This window comes from Lynx canadensis, chromosome C1 (genome assembly GCF_007474595.2).
Source record: "Lynx canadensis isolate LIC74 chromosome C1, mLynCan4.pri.v2, whole genome shotgun sequence".
Taxonomy (NCBI): Eukaryota; Metazoa; Chordata; class Mammalia; order Carnivora; family Felidae; genus Lynx; species Lynx canadensis.
Genome location: NC_044310.1, coordinates 61,550,325 through 61,576,395, shown reverse-complemented (window position 1 = coordinate 61,576,395; position 26,071 = coordinate 61,550,325). Strand labels below are relative to the sequence as shown.

General features: G+C 34.9%; 1 non-coding gene across 1 annotated transcript in view; it reads left to right on the top strand.

The window, feature by feature from the left end:
• Positions 1-23,109, top strand: part of LOC115521880 — a 36,817-nt gene extending 13,708 nt beyond the window's left edge. Inside the window, exons 2-3 of the transcript XR_003971191.2 lie at positions 19,345-19,593; positions 22,942-23,109. This is a non-coding gene — a transcript (uncharacterized LOC115521880). The remainder of the gene's footprint in view (positions 1-19,344; positions 19,594-22,941) is intronic.
• Positions 23,110-26,071: the final 2,962 nt, after the last annotated feature.

Here is a 26,071-nt window from a genome sequence, read left to right as displayed (position 1 = left end):
AAACAGTATACAGGACAGCAGAGAATCTCTTGCTACAGAGATCAAGGGACTAAGGAACAGTCACGAGGAGCTGAAAAACGCTTTAAAGGAAATGCAAAACAAAATGCAAACCACCACGGCTCGGATGGAAGAGGCAGAGGAGAGAATAGGTGAACTAGAAGATAAAGTTATGGAAAAAGAGGAAGCTGAGAAAAGAGAGATAAAAAAATCCAGGAGTATGAGGGGAAAATTAGAGAACTAAGTGATACACTAAAAAGAAATAATATACGCATAATTGGTATCCCAGAGGAGGAAGAGAGAGGGAAAGGTGCTGAAGGGGTACTTGAAGAAATCATAGCTGAGAACTTCCCTGAACTGGGGAAGGAAAAAGGCATTGAAATCCAAGAGGCACAGAGAACTCCCTTCAGACGTAACTTGAATCGATCTTCTGCACGACATATCATAGTGAAACTGGCAAAATACAAGGATAAAGAGAAAATTCTGAAAGCAGCAAGGGGTAAACGTGCCCTCACATATAAAGGGAGACCTATAAGACTCGTGACTGATCTCTCTTTTGAAACTTGGCAGGCCAGAAAGAATTGGCATGAGATTTTCAGTGTGCTAGACAGAAAAAATATGCAGCCGAGAATCCTTTATCCAGCAAGTCTGTCATTTAGAATAGAAGGAGAGATAAAGGTCTTCCCAAACAAACAAAAACTGAAGGAATTTGTCACCACTAAACCAGCCCTACAAGAGATCCTAAGGGGGACCCTGTGAGACAAAGTACCAGAGACATCACTACAAGCATAAAACATACAGACATCACAATGACTCTAAACCCGTATCTTTCTGTAATAACACTGAATGTAAACGGATTAAATGCGCCAACCAAAAGACATAGGGTATCAGAATGGATAAAAAAACAAGACCCATCTATTTGCTGTCTACAAGAGACTCATTTTAGACCTGAGGACACCTTTAGATTGAGAGTGAGGGGATGGGGAACTATTTATCATGCTACTGGAAGCCAAAAGAAAGCTGGAGTAGCCATACTTATATCAGACAAACTAGACTTTAAATTAAAGGCTGTAACAAGAGATGAAGAAGGACATTATATAATAGTTACAGGGTCTATCCATCAGGAAGAGCTAACAATTATAAATGTCTATGCGCCGAATACCGGAGCCCCCAAATATATAAAACAATTACTCATAAACATAAGCAACCTTATTGATAAGAATGTGGTAATTGCAGGGGACTTTAACACCCCACTTACAGAAATGGATAGATCATCTAGACACACGGTCAATAAAGAAACAAGGGCCCTGAATGAGACATTGGATCAGATGGACTTGACAGATATATTTAGAACTCTGCATCCCAAAGCAACAGAATATACTTTCTTCTCAAGTGCACATGGAACATTCTCCAAGATAGATCATATACTGGGTCACAAAACAGCCCTTCATAAGTTTACAAGAATTGAAATTATACCATGCATACTTTCAGACCACAATGCTGTGAAGCTTGAAATCAACCACAGGAAAAAGTCTGGAAAGCCTCCAAAAGCATGGAGGTTAAAGAACACCCTACTAACGAATGAGTGGGTCAACCAGGCAATTAGAGAAGAAATCAAAAAATATATGGAAACAAACAAAAATGAAAATACAACAATCCAAACGCTTTGGGACGCAGCGAAGGCAGTCCTGAGAGGAAAATACATTGCAATCCAGGCCTATCTCAAGAAACAAGAAAAATCCCAAATACAAAATCTAACAGCACACCTAAAGGAAATAGAAGCAGAACAGCAAAGGCAGCCTAAACCCAGCAGAATAAGAGAAATCCTAAAGATCAGAGCAGAAATAAACAATATAGAATCTAAAAAAACTGTAGAGCAGATCAACGAAACCAAGAGTTGTTTTTTTGAAAAAATAAACAAAATTGACAAACCTCTAGCCAGGCTTCTCAAAAAGAAAAGGGAGATGACCCAAATAGATAAAATCATGAATGAAAATGGAATTATTACAACCAATCCCTCAGAGATACAAACAATTATCAGGAAATACTATGAAAAATTATATGCCAACAAATTGGACAACCTGGAAGAAATGGACACATTCCTGAACACCCACACTCTTCCAAAACTCAATCAGGAGGAAATAGAAAGCTTGAACAGACCCATAACCAGCGAAGAAATTGAATCGGTTATCAAAAATCTCCCAACAAATAAGAGTCCAGGACCAGATGGCTTCCCAGGGGAGTTCTACCAGACGTTTAAAGCAGAGATAATACCTATCCTTCTCAAGCTATTCCAAGAAATAGAAAGGGAAGGAAAACTTCCAGACTCCTTCTATGAAGCCAGTATTACTTTGATTCCTAAACCAGACAGAGACCCAGTAAAAAAAGAGAACTACAGGCCAATATCCCTGATGAATATGGATGCCAAAATTCTCAATAAGATACTAGCAAATCGAATTCAACAGCATATAAAAAGAATTATTCACCATGATCAAGTGGGATTCATTCCTGGGATGCAGGGCTGGTTCAACATTCGCAAATCAATCAACGTGATACATCACATTAACAAAAAAAAAGAGAAGAACCATATGATCCTGTCAATCGATGCAGAAAAGGCCTTTGACAAAATCCAGCACCCTTTCTTAATAAAAACCCTTGAGAAAGTCGGGATAGAAGGAACATACTTAAAGATCATAAAAGCCATTTATGAAAAGCCCACAGCTAACATCATCCTCAACGGGGAAAAACTGAGAGCTTTTTCCCTGAGATCAGGAACACGACAGGGATGCCCACTCTCACCGCTGTTGTTTAACATAGTGCTGGAAGTTCTAGCATCAGCAATCAGGCAACAAAAGGAAATCAAAGGCATCAAAATTGGCAAAGATGAAGTCAAGCTTTCGCTTTTTGCAGATGACATGATATTATACATGGAAAATCTGATAGACTCCACCAAAAGTCTGCTAGAACTGATACATGAGTTCAGCAAAGTTGCAGGATACAAAATCAATGTCCAGAAATCAGTTGCATTCTTATACACTAACAATGAAGCAACAGAAAGACAAATAAAGAAACTGATCCCATTCACAAGTGCACCAAGAAGCATAAAATACCTAGGAATAAATCTAACCAAAGATGTAAAGGATCTGTATGCTGAAAACTATAGAAAGCTTATGAAGGTAATTGAAGAAGATTTAAAGAAATGGAAAGACATTCCCTGCTCATGGATTGGAAAAATAAATATTGTCAAAATGTCAATACTACCCAAAGCTATCTACACATTCAATGCAATCCCAATCAAAATTGCACCAGCATTCTTCTCGAAACTAGAACAAGCAATCCTAAAATTCATATGGAACCACAAAAGGCCCCGAATAGCCAAAGGAATTTTGAAGAAGAAGACCAAAGCAGGAGGCATCACAATCTCAGACTTTAGCCTCTACTACAAAGCTGTCATCATCAAGACAGCATGGTATTGGCACAAAAACAGACACACAGACCAATGGAATAGAATAGAAACCCCAGAACTAGACCCACAAACGTATGGCCAACTCATCTTTGACAAAGCAGGAAAGAACATCCAATGGAAAAAAGACAGCCTCTTTAACAAATGGTGCTGGGAGAACTGGACAGCAACATGCAGAAGGTTGAAACTAGACCACTTTCTCACACCATTCACAAAAATAAACTCAAAATGGATAAAGGACCTAAATGTGAGACAGGAAACCATCAGAACCTTAGAGGAGAAAGCAGGAAAAGACCTCTCTGACCTCAGCCGTAGCAATCTCTTACTCGACACATCCCCAAAGGCAAGGGAATTAAAAGCAAAAGTGAATTACTGGGACCTTATGAAGATAAAAAGCTTCTGCACAGCAAAGGAAACAACCAACAAAACTAAAAGGCAACCAATGGAATGGGAAAAGATATTTGCAAATGACATATCGGACAAAGGGCTAGTATCTCAAATCTATAAAGAGCTCACCAAACTCCACACCCGAAAAACAAATAACCCAGTGAAGAAATGGGCAGAAAACATGAATAGACACTTCTCTAAAGAAGACATCCAGATGGCCAACAGGCACATGAAAAGATGTTCAGCGTCGCTCCTTATCAGGGAAATACAAATCAAAACCACACTCAGGTATCACCTCACGCCAGTCAGAGTGGCCAAAATGAACAAATCAGGAGACTATAGATGCTGGAGAGGATGTGGAGAAACGGGAACCCTCTTGCACTGTTGGTGGGAATGCAAATTGGTGCAGCCGCTCTGGAAAGCAGTGTGGAGGTTCCTCAGAAAATTAAAAATAGACCTACCCTATGACCCAGCAATAGCACTGCTAGGAATTTATCCAAGGGATACAGGAGTACTGATGCATAGGAGCACTTGTACCCCAATGTTCATAGCAGCACTCTCAACAATAGCCAAATTATGGAAAGAGCCTAAATGTCCATCAACTGATGAATGGATAAAGAAATTGTGGTATATATACACAATGGAATACTACGTGGCAATGAGAAAAAATGAAATATGGCCTTTTGTATCAACGTGGATGGAACTGGAGAGTGTAATGCTAAGTGAAATAAGCTATACAGAGAAAGACAGATACCATATGGTTTCACTCTTATGTGGATCCTGAGAAACTTAACAGGAACCCATGGGGGAGGGGAAGGAAAAAAAAAAAAAAAAAAGAGGTTAGAGTGGGAGAGAGCCAAAGCATAAGAGACTGTTAAAAACTGAGAACAAACTGAGGGTTGATGGGGGGTGGGAGGGAGGGGAGGGTGGGTGATGGGTATTGAGGAGGGCACCTTTTGGAATGAGCACTGGGTGTTGTATGGAAACCAATTTGTCGATAAATTTCATATATAAAAAAAAAAAAAAAGACCCTTCATATTATCTGGTTAAAGTTAACATTTCTAGAATTTATAGAAAATTTTTTTAGAATTTATATTTATTGAGACTTATAGGATAAGATAATGACAAAATGGTCCCATCCCCAAATATTTGAAAATATAATCAAAGATTATACTTTTTTGCAAATGTACTTATTAAAAATATATTTATTACTGATTTATTTTTCGTTTGCTTACTTTAAATTTAATTTGTTATTCTTGATCTAGTTTCCCAAGGTGGAAACTTAAATTACTGATTTTAGATCTTCTTTTCTAATAAGTGAATTCAATGCTATGAATTACACTCTAAGCACAGTTTTCACTGCATCGCACAATTTTTTTTATAATTAAAAAAATTTTTTTTCAATGTTTATTTATTTTTGAGAGAGAAAGTGTGAATGGGGGAGGGGCAGAGAGAGAGGCAGACACAGAATCCAAAGCAGGCTCCAGGCTCTGAGCTGCTAGCACAGAGCCTGACGCCGGGCTCGAACTCAGGAACCCTAAGATCATGACCTGAGCTGAAGTCAGATGCTTAACTGACTGAGCCACCCAGGCACCCCCACATTTTTTTTAAAGTTAATTTTTTGGTGCACCTGGATGGTTCAGTCAGTTAAGTGTCCAACTTCAGCTCAGGTCATGATCTCATTGTTGGTGGGTTCGAGCCGTGAATTGGGTTCTGTGCTGAGAGCTCAGAGCCTGGAGCCTGCTTTAGATTCTGTGTCTCCCTCTCTCTCTGCCCCTCTCCCGCTTGTGCTGTCTCTCAAAAACAAATAAACATTAAAAAAACCAAAAATGAAGTTTATTTTGAGTTAGATAGAGAGCACAAGTGGGGGAAGGGCAGAGAGAGAGGGAGAGAATCCCAAGAGGCTCTGTGCTGCCAGTGCAGAGCCTGACACCAAGACTGGAACCCTTGGAACTGTGAGATCATGACCTGAGCTGAAATCAAGAGTCCGTTGCTTAACTGACTGAGCCACCCGGGTGCTCTGACTGCATCCCACAAATTTCGATAAGGTGTATTGTCATTTAGTTCAAAATATTTTTAAATTTCTCTTTGAGCTGTATATTATTTAGAAATATGTTATTTAATCTCCATGTATTTTGATATTTTCAAGCTATCTTTCTTTTATTGATATCTAGTTTAATTCCACTGTGGTCTGAAACAGACATTGTATGCTTTCTATTTTATTTATTTATTTTATTATTTTTTAAATTAAAAAAAATTTTTTTTATATATTTCTGAGAGAGAGACAGAGCATGAGTAGGGGAGGGGCAGAGAGAGAGGGACACACAGAATCCAAAACAAGCTCCAGAGAATCCAAAGCAGGCTCCAGGCTCTGAGCTGTCAGCACAGAGCCCGATGTGGGGCTCAAACTCACGAACTGCGAGATCATGACCTGAGCCAAAGTCGGACGCTCAACTGACTGAGCCACCCAGGTGCCCTGATTTCTGTTCTTTTAGATTTGTGAAGGTATGTTTTATGGCCCAGATTGTGGTCTGTCTTGGCAAATATTCCATGTGAGCTTGAGCTTGAGTTTGAGAATCTTCCGCTGTTGGATGAAGTAGTAGATAGGTGGCAATTATCTAGTTGACTAATGGTGTTGTGGACTTCAGCTATGTCCTTACAGATTTTCTGCCTTCTCAAGCTATCTGTTCAATGAAGTTTCCAAATCTAATAGTGGATTCATCTGTGTCTCCTTTTAAGTTCTCTCAGTTTTGCCTCCGTCAGGTGATTTAGTGCTGTGTTTAGGCACATGCCCATTAAGATTGTTATGTCTTCTTACAGAATCTATCAATATGTAATACCTCCATTTTATCCCTGATAATTTTCCTTGCTCTGAAATCTGCTCTATCTGAACTATTATATCTTCCCCAGCTTTCTTTTGATTCGTGTTAGCATGGTATACATTTTGCCATCATTTAACTTTTTTTTTACTTTTTTAAATGTGTGCCACAGAAGAATATTTTTAATTCACATACTGTAATCTCACCCCTTTAAACTGTACAATTCAGTAAAAAATATTTTTAAATGTTTATTTATTTATTTTGAGAGAGAGAGAGAGAGAGACGGAGGGTATATGTGTGTGTGTGTGTGAGCAGGGGAGGGGCAAAGAGAGAAACAGAATCTCAGGCAGGCTCCATGCTGTCAGCACAGAGCCTGATGTGGGGTTCAGTCTCATGAACTGTTAAGATCATGACCTGAAGTGAAATCAAGAGTCAGACGCTTAACCAACTGAGCTATCCAGACACTCCTCAGTGAAAAATATATATAAATGAAAACAATAACTTTGTTATTTATTAACAGCTTTTCATGTTGCTAACCATTCTACAATATTAGTTTTAATGCTTTTATAGTATTCCATTGATGATATTAAATAGTTTAGTTAATTATACTGTCAAAGACATTAAGGGTTTTTTGCTATTAAATGATTTTTGCTATCCAATTATTATTTTTATTATACATTTTTAATTGAGGTATAATTGACACATAATATCACATTGGCTACAGATATGCAACATAATGACTCAGTATTTATATATATTGTGAAATGATCCCCACAATAGTGTCATTAATTATGTAGTTACATATGTACTCACCATATGTAGTTACAAAATGTTTCTCATATGTTGAGAACTTTTAAGATGTATTCCCTTAACAACTTTCAAATATGCAATACAATATTATTAACCAAAGGCATCAGTTGGTGCATTACCTCCTCATGACCTATTTATTTTGTAACTGGAAATTTGTACCTTTTGACCCCTTGTCCTATTTTGCCAACTCCTACCCCTGCCTCTGCACCACAAATGTTTGTATTTATGAGCTTGATTTTTTGTTTCTGTCTTCAAATTCCACGTATAAGTGAGATCATCCAGAATTTTTCTTTCTTTGTCTGATTTGTTTCACTTGGTATAATGCCCTCAGGGTCTATCTTTGTTGCAAATGACAGGATTTCATTCTTTCTTATGGCTGAATACTATTCCATTCTATGTATATACCACATTTTCTTTATTCATCTGTCAGTAGGCACTTAGGCTGCTTCTATATCTTGGCCTATTGAATATGTGGGATGAATATATCTTTTTAAGTTAGTGTTTTCCTAGTCTTCAGATAAATATTGAGAAGTAGAATTGTTGGATCATGTGGTAGTTTTATTTTTAGTTTTTTGAGGAACCTCCATACTGTTTTCTGCAGTGGTTGTACCGATTTACATTCTCATTAATGGTGCATAAGGGTTTCCTTTTCTCCACATCCTTGCCAACCCTTGTTATTTCTTGTCCTTTGGATAAGAGCCATTCTAACAGGTATGAAGTGATATTTCCTTGTGGTTTTGATTTGTATTTCCCTGATGGTTAGAGGTAATGAGCATCCCTTCATGTACCATGTTGACCATATGGATGTCTTCTTTACAAAATATGTATTTAGATTCACTGCCCATTTTTAAATTGCATTTTATTTTGCTATTGAGTTGTGTGAGTTCTTTATGTATTTTGGATATTGTCCCCTTATTACATATATGATTTGCAAGTGTTGTCTTTCAATCAATAGCCTGCTTTTTCATTTTATTGATGGTTTTCTTTGCTGTGCAGAAGCTTCTTAGTTTGATATATTTTTACTCGATATATTTTTGCTTTTGTGTCCTTTGCTTTTGGTGTCAAATACAAAAATCATTACCAAGACTGTTGTGAAGGAATTTACTGCCTATGTTTTCTTTTAGGAGTTTTAGGTCTTAAGTTCAAGTCTGTAATCCATTTTGAGCTAAATTTTGTATATGGTATGAGATAGTGGTCCAGTTTTATTCTTTTGGATGTTGCTGTCCAGTTTTCCCAACACTATTTATTGACGAAGCTCACCTTTCCCCATTGTATATTTTTGGCTCTTATGCCATAAATCAATTGACCATCTATGTGGGTTTACTTCTGGTGTCTATTCTGCCTCATTTATCTATATTTTTTATGCAAATGCCACACTGTTTTGATTACTATAGCTTTGTAATACAGTTTGAAATTAGGGAGTATAATGCCTCCAGCCTGTTGTTCTTTCTCAAGATTGCTTTGGCTATTTAGTTTTTTTGTGGTTTTATACAAATTTAGGATTATTTATTATATTTCTGTAAAAAATGGCATTGAAATTTGGATAAAAATTGCACTGAATATATAGATTGTTTTGGGTAGTATAGACATTTAGCAGTATTAATTCTTCTAGTTCATGAGCATGGAATAACTTTCCAAATATTTGTCTCATTGTACAGGTTTTTTACTTCCATGGCTAAATTTATTCCTAGGTATTTTATTCTTTTTGGTGCAATTGTAAATGGGACTGTTTTCTTAAATTCTCTTTCTAATAGTTCATTATTAGTGTATAGGAACTCAACAGATTTTTGTATATTACTCTTATTTCTTGTAACTCTACTGAATTTCTTTATTCTAAGACTTTTTTGGTAGTCTCTAGGGTTTTCTCTATGTAGTGTTATGTGCAAATAGTGACTGTTTTACTTTTTCCTATCCAATTTGGATGATTTTTATTTCTTTTTCTTGCCTAATTGCTCTCTGAACTTCTAATACTGTGTTGAATAAAACTGGTGAGAGTGGGCATCCTTGTCTTGTTCCTAATCTTAGAGGAAAAGCTTTAAGTTTTTACTGTTGTATATGATGTTAACTGTGGGTTTGTCATATATGGCCTTTATTATGTTATGCTCTATCTATACCATTTGTTGAAATACTCAGGTTATCATAATAGGATGTTGAATTTTGTCCAGTGCATTTTTTTGCAGCTCTCAAGATGATGATATGATTTTTAGCTTTCATTTTGTTAATGTAGTGTGTCATTGTACATACTGAATTGTGGAGATTGATCTATCCTTTCTTCCCGGGCATAAATCCCACTTCATCATGGTGTATGATCCTCTTAATGCATTGTCAAATTTGGTTTGCTAATGTCTTGTTGAGAATTTTTTGCATCTGTGTTCATCAGAGATACTGGCCTATGATTTTTTTTGTAGTATCCTCTAGTTTTAGTATCAGGTTAATACTGATCTCATAAAATGAGTTTGGAAATGTTCTCTCCTTTTCTTAGAAGAGTCTGAGAAGGATTGGAATTGATTGTTTAAATGTTTGATAGAATTCATCTCTATCACTTTACTTTTCATTTATATGTCAGTACATTTAAAGTACCATTCCTGTCGACAGCGTGTAGTTGGCCTGTTTGATCCACTGTAACTTTTTTTTTTTTTAATTTTTTTTTTCAACGTTTATTTATTTTTGGGACAGAGAGAGACAGAGCATGAACGGGGGAGGGGCAGAGAGAGAGGGAGACACAGAATCGAAACAGGCTCCAGGCTCTGAGCCATCAGCCCAGAGCCTGACACGGGGCTCGAACTCCCGGACCGCAAGATCGTGACCTGGCTGAAGTCGGATGCTTAAGATCCACTGTAACTTTGATCCACTATGTCTTTGTGTTGGTGCTTTGACCACTGATATTTAAATTGATTAGTTCTTGGGGCGCCTGGGTGGCGCAGTCGGTTAAACGTCCGACTTCAGCCAGGTCACGATCTCGCGCTCTGTGAGTTCGAGCCCCGCGTCGGGCTCTGGGCTGATGGCTCAGAGCCTGGAGCCTGTTTCCGATTCTGTGTCTCCCTCTCTCTCTGCCCCTCCCCCGTTCATGCTCTGTCTCTCTCTGTCCCAAAAATAAAAATAAAACGTTGAAAAAAAAAAATAAATTGATTAGTTCTATAGTTGAATTAATATCTACTATATTTTGTTTCTGTTTTAATTGCTCTTGTTTTTGTTCCAGTTTTAACCTTCTACTCTTTTCTGTCTGTGGTTTAATTGAGCATTGTATATGATTTCATTTTCTATCTTATCTCAGTGTATTTCTTTTCTTTTTTTTATTAGCTGCCCTCATTATTGTGTTAACTTAAATCCACTCTCAAATCACATATACTACTTTACATGTAGTTTAAACATTTTTTAATAACATGATATCTCTAATTCTTCCATTTTGTTCCTTGTATCATTGCTGCCATTCATTTTATTTATACATATCCATACACGAATATACATATATACATAGATAATCTAATATAGTTTGCCATTAGTATTTGACCAAACTGTTATCTATCAACTAAAAATAGGAAAAATAAAAGCTTTTTATTTTATCTTCACTTGTTTCTTCCCCACTGCTTTTCCTTTCTTTAAGTAGATCTGAGTTCCTGAACTATATTATTTTCTTTCTAACAAACTGCTTTTAACATTTCTTGCAAAGCAGATATATTGGCAACCTATTCCCTCAATTTTTGTTTGTTTAAGAGTCTTTATTTCTTATCCACTTTTAAAGGATAATTTCACAGGGCATAGATTTTTATATTAGTGAGTTATTTTCTCTCAACAGTAAATACTTCACTCTATCTTCTCCTTGCTTGCCTGGTTTCTTAGGAGATGTTGGATACACTTCTGAATTTTTTTTTATATTAGTGAGTTATTTTCTCTTAATATTAAATACTTCACTCTATCTTCTCCTTGCTTGCATGGTTTCTTAGGAGATGTTGGATATACTTCTGAATTTTGCTGCTCTATGGGTAAAGTGTCCCCGTCACCCCCAGTGTTTTTTTTTTTTTTTAATCCTGTTTGGTGTTTTCTGAGCTTCTTGGATCAGTGGGTTGGTATCTGACATTAATTTGCAGAAATTCTCACATATTTACTATTTCATATTTTTCTTCTTTTCCTATATCACTTTCTTCTCATTCAGGTATTTCCATTATGTATATGTTGTACTTTTTGTAGTTATCCTAAAGTTCTGGAATATTTTATTCAGCTTTTTTCAGTGATTCTTTTTTTTTTTTTCTCTTTGCTTTTTGGTTTTGGAAATTTCTATTGACATATACCCAAACAAAGAGATTCTTTCCTTAGGCATGACCATCCAGCCTACTAAAGAGATAGAGAGCCTATCAAAGATAATAATCATTTCTGTTACAGTGGTTTTGATCTCTAACACTTCTTTTTGATTCTTTTCAAAGATTTTTATCTCTCTTTATACTGTCTTTTCTTGTTTGTTGTTTATTTTTTTTCCTTTATAGTCTTTAGCATATTAATCATAATTGTTTTAAATTCTCTGTCTGGTAATTCCAACATCCCTGCAGTATGTGAATCTGGTTCTAATGCTTGCTGTATGTTGTCTTTTAGTATGCTTTGCAATTTTCTCTTTGAAAGCCAGGCATCATGTACTGGTAAAAAGAATTCCAGTAAAATAGCGTGTGGTGTGGTGTTAAGGTGTGGATAAGTCTCAGTCTTTAAGTGAGGTTGTGCTCCCTAGTCTGTGAATTTCACAAGTACTCCTCAGCCTTCCTAATCTTAGGTGGGACAAGATGGCTAGAGTGGGCTGTAATTGTGTACTTCCTTTCTCCCAAATGGAAGGCTTGATGGAGATGTAGTTGGATATTTCCCTACTTCCAGATCAGTTAGGCTCTGGTAAAACCTCAGTTTATTGTGTGTTAAATATTTTCTCTTTAGGGTAGCCCTTGTTAAGAAGAACAGGGTGATCTTGTGTATTTCAAAATTATTCTTTTTCTGTCTCCTCTCAGAGGCACAAGCAGATTTTTCTCCAATATTCGATCTGAGGACCTGGTAGAGCTCCTGGATATTAATCTCACAGAAGTACAAGGGCTGGAGTTTCTAAATCTGAGTTGTCAACACTAAGCCCCTAATAACTTGTCAGTCACAGTCCTACCCAGGCACTGGTTCCTGCAGAGGTTTCTTTTGGTGAATTTTTGCTCCAGTAACTTCTGAATCTTTGTATCCACCTGCCTATCTCTGAATTTTGATTCAGTGGTTTTTCATGTAACCTCACTTTTCTGGTGAATCTAAGAAGAGTTGTTGACTTTTCATTTTGTTCATCTTTTTATTTGTTAGAATGGTATGACATCTTCTAAGCTCCTTATATCCTGGACCAGAAACCAAAAGTGTCCTAATTTACTTTTTGAAGATTACATTCTATTTTGAGTTGTTAATTGAGCCAGATTTATTTTAGTAACACTTATTTATAGTGTTTGTTACATGCCAGACAGTATTCTAAAACCTTTATGCCAAGTCATTTTGTCTTCATAATAATTCTATCCACTAAGTGCTATTGGAGTTCTCATTGTATGGATGAGGAAACTGAGGCACAGAGCTTGGATGTATAACAAACTGAGGGTACATAACTTGCCTGAGATCACGAAGCTCAGAACAACTTATATTTGTTTCTTCTTTCTCTACTTCATAAGATAAAAAATAAGTTCAAAAAGCAAAATAACTTCCTTTAACCAAAAGAATGTAGTTAAGGAAAACCTGTGTCAGTTGGGCCTTCAGAAGGCCTGATAGATTCTGCCTCTATACTTTTTTGGCCCATGTAGAGAGTCTTGCTATTCTACTATGGGGACACACACAAATAGACATGTGAGAGAATGACACAGGGAAGGCTTGTGTAGATGGAGAGAGGTCCTAGGACAGTGTGGTGAGAGAGACCCATACATCCCAGCATCCCAGCTGACTCTTCCCTCCAGGGTCCTTGCCAATGTGTCAGAACTGCATATTAGCCATCATAAGTGTAGTGCAGATGAACACCAAGACTGAATCTCTAGTTAACATCACTTGGAAAAGAACTGCCTACTTGAATCAAGTCAACCCACAAAATCCTGAGAAATAATAAACAGTAGTTGTTTTGAGCCAGTAGATTTTTGGGGTATTCTGTTATGCAGCATAAATAAATGAAAAATGTATTCTTTTTTGCAGGCATTTGGATATTGGTTGTGGAAATTTGAAGGGAAGGATTTCAAGGAATTAACGATAGATCTCAATCTATATGAGAGATACTTTGTCATTTGTACTTAGAAGTCTTTTTTCTAGGGGTGCCTAGGTGGCTCAGTTGGCTAAGTGTCCAACTCTTGATTTCAGGTGAGATTATGATCTCAGGTCATGGGATCAAGTTCTACGCTGACAGCACAGAGCCTGCTTGAGATTCTCTCTCTTCCTGTCTCTGCTTGTGTGCACGTGCATGCTCTCTCTCTCTCTGTCAAAATAAATAAACTTAAAAAAGAAGTCTTTCTCCAGATTTATTGAGATATAATTGACATATAATTTTGTATAAGTTTAATGTGTACCATATGATGATTTGATACACACAAATATTGCAAAATGATAATCACAATAAGCTTAGTTAACACATCTATCTATCTTATATAGTTATTTATTTATTTATTTTGTGATGAGAACATTTGGGATATACTCTGTTAGTAACTTTTAAGTATACAATGTAATATTGTTAACTGTAGTTACCATGCTATGTGTTATATTGCTAGAACTTGTTTATCTTAGATCTGGAAGTTTGTAACCTTTAACCAACATCGCCCCATTTCCTGTACCCCATATTGCTCACACCTGGCACCCCCAATTTACTCTCTGTTTAAATGAGTTTAACTTTTTTAGATTTCACATTGAGATCATAGAGTATTTGTCTTTCTCTGACTTATTTCACTTACTATCAACCCTTCAAAATCCATCTATGTTGTATAAAATGGCAGAATTTCCTTCTTTCTCATGGCTGAACAATGTTCTATTGTGTATGTGTGTATACATTATGTAAAATATATCTATATCTATATATCACATTTTTTTAATTGTTCATCAGTGTGCAGTTAGCTTGTTTCTGTATCTTGGCTGTTGTAAATAATGAACTTGGGAGTTGCAGATATCTCTGAAATATAGTTATTTCATTTCCTTTGGATATATACTAGAATATATATTTTATATATATAATTGTTAGATCATATGGTAGTTCCATTTTAAATTTTTTGAGGAATCTCCATACCATTTTCCATAGTGGCTGTATCAGTTCACATTCTCACCAACAGGGCACAAGGGTTTGTTCCCTCATCTCATTATGGTTTTGATTTGCATTTTCCTGACAATTAGCGATGTTGAGCACCTTCTCATGTATATGTTGGCCATTTATATGTCTTTTTGGGGGAAGAAAATGTTCAAGTCCTCGGCCTATTTTAAAATTAGATGATGATGATGATGATGAGGTGGAGGAGGAGGAGGAGGAGGAGGAAGAGGGGTTTGCTACTGATATGTATGAGTACTTTTTATATTTTGGTATTTATCCCTTATTAGATGTTTGCAAATACTTTCTCCCATTCCATAATTTGCATCTTCATTTTGTTTATTGTTTGTTTTCTGTGTAGAAGTGTTTCAGTGTGATATAGTCCTTCTTGTTGATTTTTGCTTTTGTTGCCTGTGTTTTTGGTGTCATATCCAAAAATCGTTGCTAAGACCAATGTTACGGAGCTTTTCCCATGTTTTCTTCTAGGAGTTTTATGGTCCCCAGTCTTACATTTAAGTCTTTTGACTTAATTTTTGACTTACTTTTGAGTATTTTTAGTTTTTTTTTTTAATGTTTATTTATTATTGCGAGACAGAGAGAGACAGAGCATGAGCATGGAAGGGACGGAGAGAGAAGGAGACACAGAATCTGAAGCAGACTCCAGGCTCTGAGCTGTCAGCACAGAGCCTGACACAGGGCTCGAACCCACGAACCACTAGATCGTGACCTGAGCCTAAGTGAGACGCTCAACCAACTGAGCTACCCAGAAGCCCCAAATTTTGAGGTATTTTTAATAAGTGGTGTAAGAGTCAGATTTTATTCTTTTTCCAGTGAATAGAGAGTGTTCTCAGCACCATTTATTGAAATTACTGTCCTCTCTTTTAGTATTCTTTGTTCTCTTGTCAAATATTAGTTGACATATATGTATATGTTTATTTCTGGGCTCTCAATTGTTGTAATTTGGTCTGTGCGCCTATTGTTTTTTTTTTTGTTGTTGTTGTTCGTTTGTTTGCCAGTACTGTGCTGTTTTGATTACTGTGAATCTGTAATATGTTTTTAAGTCAGGAAGTATGAGGCCTTCAGCTTCATTTTCTTTTTCAAAATTGTTTTGCCTACTTGAGATTTTTGGGTTTTTGTTGTTATTGTCCCATATGAATTTCAGCATTATTTTTCCTACTTTTGTGAAGAATGCTATTTGAATTTTATTAAAAATTGTATTGAATCTGTAGTTGACTTAGGATAGAATGGACATTTTAAGAATATTAACTGTTCCTGAGCACAGGATTATTCGTTTGTATCTTTAATTTCCTTCATTAATGTCTTAGAGATTTCAGTGTACAGATCTTTCACTCCCTTGGTTACATTTATTCCTAAGTATTTTATTCTTTTTTTTTTTTAATTTTTTTTAACGTTTATTTATTTTTGAGACAGAGAGAGACAGAGCATGAACGGGGGAGGGTCAGAAAGAGGGAGACACAGAATCGGAAACAGGCTCCAGGCTCTGAGCGGTCAGCACAGAGCCCGACGCGGGGCTCGAACTCACGGACCGCGAGATCATGACCTGAGCCGAAGTTGGCCGCTCAACCGACTGAGCCACCCAGGTGCCCCTATTCTTTTTGATGCTATTATAAGAGGATTGTTTTTTTCCTTTTTAAGATACCTCATTGTTAGTATATATAAAATGCAAATGACTTTTGCATGGTTATTGTGTGTCCCCATCTTTACTGAATTCATTTGTACGTTCTAACAGTTTTCATGGAGTCTTGAGGATTTTCTATATATAAGATCATGTTATCTGTAAACAGAAAATTTACTTCTTCCTTTCTGATTTGGATTCCTTTTGTTTCTTTTTCTTAGCTGATCACCCTAGGTAGGATTTCTGGCCAATTTATTTATTTATACCTGATTCAGTTTTTGTTCCCATGCTAAACTATGAAAAATATATAGCTAACCACAAAAAAAAAATGTCCTGACATCAGGGTACATGTAATATAATTGGAAAGGCAACAATTAAATTATATAACATAAAAATACATAATTTCTAAATTGGGGATGTAGGCATGGTACAGGAATGTAATGACTAAGAGTTATCTAGACAATGAAGTTTCGCATATTTCATTAACCATGTTTAATTTTATTGTTTTCATGGGTTTGCGTTTAAACATAAAATAATTAGACAATGTAGATTTTTTAAAAATTATGAGGCCATGAAATTTTAGAGTTCCCTAGTTACCTTACTATTTAATTATTACAGATGGTTTTTTATCTGTCTGTAATTGGCATCTTTTTAATTAAATCTAGGAAGTGTTTGTCCAAAATGAGTAAAAAGGCATTCAATTAAGTACTATCATGAAGATTATCTCAAATTTGGATTTGTGTGACCTAATAATTCTTTTCCTCAAACTATATGTCTTATCTGCAAGAAAAAGTTTTTCAGTGAGGCAATAATACCAATCACACTAACTCCCTCACTGGGTATTATTAAAAAGTTATTTTGAACATATTTAGGCATTTTGAGGAAAGGGACTATGTTATCTTACGTATCGGTATCAGTTACCTTCACAAAATGGTATCAGTGAACTCACAGTTAGTGGCAATGTTAGTCAACTAACAGCTAAAGTTAGAATGCTTAACTAATTACAGAAGTTTTCATTTAGTTAGGTTATCTAGTGTGTCTGAGATCAATAAAGGAAATAGAAAAAATTCTACCTTTAAATAATACCAGTGGTAGATTATTGACATCACATTTAAGTGACATATGGATAGCATTAATACAGAAAAGTTTAACATAAAAATCTTTCATTGCCTGTGATAAGTTTGTAGACATTAGCTATACTTAGTTAATAATGCCATTTAGAATCCCTAAAAATAAATGCTAGGCAGATGATATCTTCTACAAAGAAGTAAAGAAATATCAAACTATTAGAGATGAATAAGCAGAGAAATGAATGCTTGAAATAATAGTTTATCTGTGCATCTATTTTATATATATATATTTATATATATAAATACACACACACGCGCACACACACACACACACACACACGTGTACCAATGCTGTGACTAAAGATATAAAGTCAACTTCAGCTTTATATGAAGAAATGGGATCTCTGCTGTTCCATGTTGATGTGTTTTGTTTGTCTAGAGATTGTTATAAGTTATGATCTAAAAAAGTTTAACTTTAGTTAATAATTCATTAAGATTGGATCATTAATTGTAGCACATTCACAACACGAATGCAAGGTATTGATAGGGGGAACTGAAGGTGCAGGGAGTTATGGGGGTATATATGGGATCTCTGTGTACTTAAGTTTTTCTGTAAACCTAAAACAGCTCCAAAAAATAAAGTCTATTAATAATTTTAAAAAATCACTTGGTTACACAAATAGAAAGGAAAAAAAATTCACTTGGTATATGACTCTCACTTTGCAGATTTCTTCCAGAATTGTTATTGACTCAAAAATTGGATTCTATAAGTGAAACTTTTGAGCACCCCATTGTCTTAAAACATCCTGATTTATGCCTGATATATGGTTTCTCATAAACCCTTGTTATAAACTGGAGTTTGCCTGTATTAGGCCAGAATGGAAAAAAATAGGTTTTTTTGAAAGGAGAGCCTGAGGAAAGACTTGAGGTCTTTTCTAAATAGGGAGTCCAAATGATGGAATACATTTTGTATATTGCCTTTCATTTCAGGACCTATAGAGCTTGGTAAGTTTATAAAGATTCGTTCGTATCTGTTTATTTTATATCAGGGTCTTTATTCTTTCTCAATGTGTCCATGACTTACCCAGGAATGTGCTCAATTACAGATTCCTTGACTCTCAGCCCAGAGACTGATAACATAGATATGATATGGGGCCTAGGAATCTGCATTTTGTTTAATTTCTTAGATGGTACTTAGAATTTAATTATAGTTGTAGGCTTTGGTCAGCATATAAAAAGGAACTAATCTCTTGAATGAGTGCAAGGGTTTATCTAGATTTTCACATTTATTTTCATTTGGATTATGCCTACCTAGTTTACCTTCACATGGTAGAAAGATTCTTCCAATAGGGAAGGTGGTTAATCTGACTAAATGCTCTCAGGCCACTTGAGCTCAGTTATTCTCTTTTAAACTATCACTGGGTAATTGTGTTTTGTAAAAGCTTAAATTACCCAGAGTAAGGGAAATTTCAAATCTATAAGAAATACTATGTAAAATTACTTTAAAAAGCTTTGATACAGGAATTTTAGATAAATAAGTCTTATTTTAAAACTAATAGAATTCCAGATTTTAACTGCCTAGTTGAATTGAACATAGAAATAAGTAATGTGATTGTAAATTGTTTCTTTAAGAAATTTATAACAGAAATTTATAATACCCATTTTGTGCACCCTCCTCCTGCCTGGCAACCATAAGTTCTCTATATTTGTAGGTCTGATTCTTCTTTTTGTTTCTTTATTGTTTTTTTTAAATGTTTTTGGATTCCACTTACAAGTTAGATTTTTTAATTTTAACTTTTCTACCCGTTTTATTCTATCTATTAGCAAATATTTTTTGTTTTCAAATTTATTTTTGGAAGTTGAAAAAACTTTTCTAAGCAATTTCCCATTTTGCCTAGATGTTTCATGGAACAATCACAAAAGAACTAACCAGTCATGAAGAATGGAGTCACTATAATGACAACATGATAGAAGATCAGAAAGATTTTGTTTTTGTGAAGTTCAGTGGCCTTCATTTAAAATCTATGGAAAATTTGCAATCCTGTATCTCTCTGAGAGTATGCATCTTCTCAAACAATTTTATCACAGATATTCATCCACTTCAAAGTTGTATAAGATTAGTCAAACTTGATCTCCATGGAAATCAGGTAAGCAATAGCATTTTAGATATTTGTGTATAAATGAAATTGATGTTTAAAAACACGTATGTTACCTATCTACAGTATTTCAGTCTTTTACATAAAATGTAAATAAAAATTTAAAACTAAATAAAATATATAAAAATACAAAATTTAAGGGGCATCTGGCTGACTCAGTCCATAGACCATGCAACTCTTGATCTTGGTGTCATGAGTTTGAGCTTCACATTGGTGTAGAGACTACTTTTAAAAAAATTTAAATTTAGGGGCGCCTGGGTGGCGCAGTCGGTTAAGCGTCCGACTTCAGCCAGGTCACGATCTCGCGGTCCGTGAGTTCGAGCCCCGCATCAGGCTCTGGGCTGATGGCTCAGAGCCTGGAGCCTGTTTCCGATTCTGTGTCTCCCTCTCTCTCTGCCCCTCCCCCGTTCATGCTCTGTCTCTCTCTGTCCCAAAAATAAATAAAAACGTTGAAAAAAAAAATTTAAATTTAAGCAAAATTTTTGAATTAGAAATATGTAAATACTTTGTGATTTGGTATATTTTACTTCTTAATAGCCTGCATTAAAAATTATTTGGACTTTTAAATTTTTTTAATGACATAATTGACATATAACATATTAAGTTCAGGCATACAACATAATGACTTGAGATATATATATATATATCACTTAGGCTGCTTCCGTGTCTTGACTATTATAAATAATGCTGCAATGAATATTGAGGGTATATATATCTTTTTGAGGTAGTATTTTCCTAGTCTTCAGATAAATATTGAGAAGTGGAATTGTTGGATCATATGGCAGTTTTATTTTTAGTTTTTTTAAGAAACCTCCATACTGTTTTCCACAGTGGTTGTACCAATTTACATTCCTGTAACAGTGCATAAGGGTTTCCTTTTTTCCACATCCTTGCCAGCACTTGTTATTTTTTGTCATTTGGATAAAAGGCATCCTAACAGATATGAAGTGGTATCTCCTTGTGGTTTTGATTTGTGTTTCCCTGATGATTAGAGACAGTGAGCATCCCTTCATGTACCATGTTGGCCATCTATCTGGATGTCTTCTTTAGAAAATAAGTATTCAGATTCACTGTCCATTTTTTAATTGGATTTTATTTTTTCTATAGAGTTGTATGAGTTCTTTATATATTTTGGAAATTATTCCCTTATTACACATACAATTTGCAAATACTTTCTTCCATTTACTGGCTTGCCTTTTCATTTTATTGATGGTTTTCTTTGCAGTACAGAAGCTTCTTAGTTTGATATATTTTTACTTGATATATTTTCCCTTTGTGTCCTTTGCTTTTGGTGTCAAATCCAAAAATCATTACCAAGACTATTGTGAAGAAGTTTACTGCCTGTGTTTTGTTTTCAGATTTTTATAGTTTCAGGTCTTAGGTTAAGCCCTTAATCCATTTTGAGCTAATTTTTGTATATAGTGTAAGATAGTAGTCTGGTTTCTTTTTTTTTTCTGTTTTGTTTTGTTTTGTTGCCTGTTGCTATCTGGTTTTCCCAACACCACTTATTGAAGAGACTGCCCTTGTGTTCGCTTCAGCAGTACGTAGTCTAAAATTAGAATGATACAGAGAAGATTACAGGCCCTTGTGTATGGCCTCTTGAAGAGACTGCCCTTTCCCCATTGTGTATTCCTGACACCATCATAAATCAATTGATCATCTATGCATGGGTTTATTTCTGGTTTTTCTATTCTGTTACATTGATCTGTGTGTTTTTATGCCAATACTATACTGTTTTGATCACTATAGGTTCATAATATAGTTTAAAATCAGGGAGCAGGATGCATCCTGCTTTATTCTCTTTCAGGATTGCTTTGACTATTCAGGGTCTTCTGTGTTTCCATACACATTTTGGGAGTCTTTTTCTATTTCTGTGAAAAATGCCTTTGAAATTTAGAAGGGATTACACTGAATATGTAGATTACATTGGGCAATATTATTTTAACAACATTATTCTCTCAGTCCATGAGCATGGAATATCTTTCCATTTATTTTTCTCTTATTCAATTTATTTCATACATTTGTCATTGTTTTCAGTGTCCAGATCTTTCACCTCCTTGTTTAAACTCATTCAGGCATTTTATTCTTTTTGATGCGGTTGTAAATGGGATTGTTTTCTTAATTCCTCTTTCTGATAGCTTATTATTAGTATATAGAAATGCAACAGATGTCTGTATACTGAATTTGTATCCTACAACTTTACTGAATTCATTTATCAGTTGTAAGAATTTTTTGGTGGAGTCTTAGGGTTTTCTGTATATAATATGTTGTCTGCAAATGGTAACAGTTTTGTTTCTTCCTTTTTGGTTTTGCATGCCATTTGTTTCTTTTTCTTGCCCAATTATTCTAGCTGGGACTTCTAATACTGTGTTGAATAAAAGTGGCAAGAGTGGGCATCCTTGTCTTGTTCCTGATCTTAGAGGAAAAGCTTTCAGTTTTCACCATTGCATATGATGTTAGCTGTAGCTTGTCATATATGGCTTTTATGATATTGAGGTATATTCTCTGTATCTACTTTGCTGAGAGTTTTTATTATGAATTAATGTTGAATTTTGTCAAATGCCTTTTCTCTATTGAGATGATCATATGATTTTTATCCCTTATTTTGTTAATGGGGTATATCACACTAATTCTTTACATCAGTAAAGTACTTTAGAAAAGTTTAGAATTGGCCTACTACAAAGAAATTTTTACTGAACAAAGTATATATGTCCATTCTTTTAATTATACTAATAATGATAACCTAGTCCAGAGGAACAATGTATTATGTTTTTACTCCAGTCACCACTGGAAAACTAGAGATTCGTTTTTGGCTTATTAATGAGAAATTTGCCATTTTGAAAAATACTGAGTTTTATGGGGCGCCTGGGTGGCGCAGTCGGTTAAGCGTCCGACTTCAGCCAGGTCACGATCTCGCGGTCCGTGAGTTCGAGCCCCGCGTCAGGCTCTGGGCTGATGGCTCGGAGCCTGGAGCCTGTTTGCGATTCTGTGTCTCCCTCTCTCTCTGCCCCTCCCCCGTTCATGCTCTGTCTCTCTCTGTCCCAAAAATAATTAAACGTTGAAAAAAAAATTAAAAAAAAAAAGAAAAATACTGAGTTTTAGAAGATGTTTAATATTTTTCCATTTTCCATGCAATTTATAGAAAATTAACATTTGTATTTAAGATGTTATTATTGATAATATTTCAGATAAAGAGTCTACCAGATACCAAATTTTGGAGTGGACTGAAGAAACTAAAACTCCTCTATCTTCATGACAATGGGTTTGCAAAGTTAAAGAATATATGTATGTTATCTGCCTGTCCAAGTCTAATTGCCCTCACTATGTTTGATTGTCCAGTGAGCCTTAAAAAAGGATATAGACATGTTCTTGTCAACAGTATATGGCCTCTCAAAGCACTGGATCATCATGTGATTTCTGATGAAGAAATAATTCAGAACTGGCATCTTCCTGAAAGATTTAGAGCATATAACCACCGACTTTTCTTTAATTTCTGCCCTGCTTTGAAAAAGGTAATTGAAGGGCTCCTGGGTGGCACAGTCATTTAAGCATCTGACTTCAGCTCAGGTGATGCTCTCACAGTTCGTGAGTTCAAGCCCCGCGTCGAGCTCTGTGCTGACAGTTCAGAGCCTAGAATCTGCTTCAAAGATTCTGCGTCTCCCTTTCTTTCTGCCCCTCCCCCACTCACACTCTGTCTCTCTCAAAAATAAATAAAAAGACTTAAAAAATATTTTTTTAAAAAGGTAATTGGATTCATTAGAGTTTCATTTTGAATAAATTTGTGGAAGTAAAATTTTAGCTTCTAGATTCTATACCTAAATCATATAAACTAATATATACTGTATCATTTATCTAAAATGTGATGAACTAGTTAGTACATTAGTAATGTCTTATATCTGAGGATTTGTAGAAGCTTGTATGCCTACTGCATAAAAATTGCTGAGCATAAAAATATCAAATTATAGAGAAATATTTTTGGTCCCTGTTATGTTTTGATAGCTCTAAGGACATATAGCTTATATACTATAAAATTCCCTTTTTATATGTATGATTTAATTATTTTGGTAAATTGATAGTGCTGTATAGCCATCTCCACAATCCACTGTTAGAAATTTCCACCACTCCAAAAGTTTCCCTCTTTCTCATTCACAGTTAATCTCAACTTCCTCCTGCAGTCTTAGGTACTGTTGATCTGGCTTCTGTTTCTTTAAATTTGCTTCTCTAAACATTTTATGTGAATCAAACTATACAATATGTAGTCGTATGGATCTGCCTTCATTCACTTAGTGTGATGTGGTGGAGGCTCATTTATGTTGTAGCATATATGCATAGTTTGTTCCTTTTGATTGCTGAGTGATTTTCCATTATATGAATACACTACATTTTTTTTGTCCATTCACCAGTTGATAGACATTTAGATTATTTTCAGTTTTTGCTATTATGAATGATGCTGCTATGAACACCTACTTACATGTCTTTGTGTAGACGTATGTTTTCATTTTTCTTCGGGAGATTCTTAGCAGTGCAATTACTGGTAGGTATGGTAGGTGTATGCATAATTTGGTAAGAAACTAAATTGCTTTCTAAAAAGTAGAAACCACAAAAAAAATAAAATAAAAAATAAAAAGTAGAAACCACAAATGTGGGAGGGTTCTAGTTTCTTTATGTACTTGCAAACACTTAGTGTTTTTTTGTTTTACGCTATAGACATTCTAGTAGATATAAAGTGGTATATTTTTTTTTGGTTTTAATTTTTTCCCTTATGAGTCATGATGACAAACATTTTTCTCTGCTTATTAACTATGCATATACTTTCTTTCATCAAATGTCTATACCAATTTTTTCCTCATCTTGCAAGTGAGTTGTTTGTCTTATTATTGAGTTGTAAGCGTAGATATATGGGTTTAAGTCCTTTATTAGATATATGTATTGCAAAGATTTTTCTCTCAGCGAATTTTCCATCTTGTTAATGGTCTCTTTTGGAGCAGAAAATTTTTGAGTTTTAAGCCATCCAGGTTATGATTTTTTTCTTTTAAGGATCATGCTTTTGATGTTGTGTCTAAGAAATCTCTCTATGGTCACTAAATTTTTCTATGTTTTCTCCTAGAAGTTTAATAATTTTAGCTCTGAAATCGAGACCTATGTTTCATTTTCAGTGAATTTTTATGCATGGTATGAAGTAAGGGTCCAAGTTCATTTTTTTTGCGTGTAGATATTCAATTATACCAGCCCCATATGTTGACAAGATTATTCTTTCCCTGGTGAATTGTTTGTGATATCTTTGTCAGAAATCAGTTAGCCATAAAAAGGTAAGGGTTAATTTCTGGACTCTGAATGATTATATTCCAATGGTCTGTGTATCTATCCTTAGGCCAGTATCACACATTCTTGATTATTGTAGCTTTGTAGTTAAGTTTTGAAATAGGGAAGTGTGAGTCCTCCAACTTTACTCTTCTTTTTCAATATTGCTTTGGCTATTCAGGGTCCCTTGCATTTACAAATGAATTTTAGGATCAGGTTGTCAATTTCTGCAATGATTCCTGCTGGAATAGTGGTAAAAATTTCATTGAATTTATAAATCAATTTGTGGAGATTGCCATCTTTACAATAGTGAGTATTCTCATTCTTGAATGTGAACTCTCAATTCATTTAGATCTTCTTCCATTCTCTAAGTATTGTTTAATAAAAAAATTATTTCTGTGTATTTTATTTATTTTGGCAATATTGTGAATGGAGTTCTTAAATTCATTTTTGGATTATTTGTTACTAATATATAGAAATACATTGATATTTTAATTTAATCTTATATTCTGCCACCTTGCTATTCTCATTTCTTAATTCTAGAAGCTTTTTGTTGATTCAAAAATTTGTTTTTAATGAAAGTGAGTCTCTAATTTTCAGGTTTCCATATTTGAATGATTCCTTTGGGAAGTAGTTTCCTGCCCCCCCCCAATGCTTTAAAGAACAATTCGGAATATTAATGGAAGTGGATAAAACTATTAAATTCTTAAACAATTAATTTAGTGACCTGCACTAAATCATCATTATATCTTGATTTTTAAAATGCTGAAACAAGTGATTAGGAAATGATATCTAGTTGGAGATTACAAAATACTTAAATTGGTGAATAAAAATATTTAAAAAACATGCTTCATGACATGAATATTAGAACAAATAAATCAGGTAAGAATTCAGAAAAAGGGGTGAGCTCTGCAGGTGTTAGAAAGCTCAAGTACCGAGATACAGGAAATAAAAAAGTATGTTGCAGAATAGTATTTGTAAAATGTTGTCAGTATTTCTAAATATACATATATATGTATTGACAATTGAAGAACAGAAAATCATTTGAAGTGATCACATTTGGAAGGATATATAAACAATGAACAGTGATTATGCATGAGATTAGGAAGTTAGAAAACTTTGTAACTGCATAAATTCTTTATAAACATTTATGAGTATATTAATGATT